Genomic DNA, 1,468 nt, shown 5'->3' with positions numbered 1-1,468 from the left:
CCCATTCGCACTCTCTCTCTCTCTCTCTTTCTTTCTTTTTATTTATTTTATTTTATTTATTTATTTATTTATTTATTTATTTTTTTGAGGTAAGGTTTCACTCTAGCCCAGGCTGACCTAGAATTCACTGTGTAGTCTCAGGATTGTCTCGAACTCATGGCAATCCTCCTCTGACTCCCGAGTGCTGAGATCAAAGGTGTGCACCACCATGCCTGGATTTTCTCTCTTTCTGCTTACAAATAAATAAAAATATTTTTAAAAAGATAAAACTTGTGCTCACTTCAGCAGCACATATACTAAAAGCGGAATAATACAGAGAAGATTAGCATGGCCCCTGAGCAAGGATGACACACAAATTCACAAAATGTTCCATATTTTTCATATGCTAAATAAAAAAACATGTTCTTAAAAAAAGATAACACTTAAAGATGATGTATGTGTGTTATTTAGAGGTTATTAAAATTCCTAAATTCAAAATTCAGTACACTGGGCTGGAGAAATGGATTGGTGGTTAAGCAGTTAAGACGCTTACCTGCGAAGCTTAAGGACCCAGGTTTGATTCCCCAGGACCCACATAAGCCTGATGCACAAGGCAGCACATGTATCTGCAGTTCGTTTGCAGTGGCTAGAGGCCATGGGGCGCCCATTCTGTCTCTATCTGCCTCATTCTCTCTGTGACTCAAATAAATAAAATATATATATTAAAATATATATTTTATTTATATATTAAAATATATATTTTATTTATCAGAGAGAGAGGCAGAGAAAGAGAGAGAGTGAATGGGCCTACCAGGGCCTCCAGCTACTGCAAACAAACTCCAGAAGCTTGTGCCCCCTTGTGCATTTGGCTACCATGGGTCCCAGGGAATCTAACTTGGGTCCTTTGGCTTTGCAGGCAAATGCCTTAACCACTAACCCATCTCTCCAGCCCCACTCTGGTTATTTCTGAGGACACACCATCCACGGAATCTGCTTTTTGAGAGCTCAGTGCCTCCCAAAACTTCTTCCACCTTCTGGAGCCTGTGTGGATGTGTGGTACAGCTTTTCTCATTTGTTTACCCAGGATTTGATCCCATCTCCTAAAGATATCTGCAACATGGATGACACTTTAAAAAAATTATTTTTATTTATTTATTTGAGAGAGAGGGAAGGAGGTAGTGAGAGAGACAAATAGGTACGTCAGGGCATCCAGCCTCTGTAAATGAACTCCAGATGTAGGGGCCACCTTGTGCATCTGGCTTATGTGGGTCCAGGGGAATTGAGGGTCCTTTGGCTTTGCAGGTAAGCACCTTAACTTATAAGCCATCTCTTCAGTCCTTTATGACACTTTTTGTTCCCAGTTTTGTGACCAATTAGTTGTCCTCCATCTCTCAATCTCTCTCTCTCTGTAAATATATATATATTTTTTATTTATATAAATATATATAATTTATTTATATATTTGAGAGGGAGGAGAGAGAGAGAAAGA

At 39.0% G+C, this 1,468-nt stretch overlaps 1 non-coding gene across 1 annotated transcript; it reads left to right on the top strand.

Annotated features, from left to right (window-relative positions):
* The first annotated feature begins 272 nt into the window (after positions 1 to 272).
* On the top strand, positions 273 to 379 carry LOC123464179. Its single transcript, XR_006639419.1, has one exon. It is a non-coding gene; the product is annotated as a U6 spliceosomal RNA (small nuclear RNA).
* The last annotated feature ends 1,089 nt before the right edge of the window (positions 380 to 1,468 follow it).

This window comes from Jaculus jaculus, chromosome 10, assembly GCF_020740685.1.
Source record: "Jaculus jaculus isolate mJacJac1 chromosome 10, mJacJac1.mat.Y.cur, whole genome shotgun sequence".
NCBI lineage: Eukaryota > Metazoa > Chordata > Mammalia > Rodentia > Dipodidae > Jaculus > Jaculus jaculus.
This window is presented reverse-complemented; position numbering and strand designations above follow the sequence as displayed.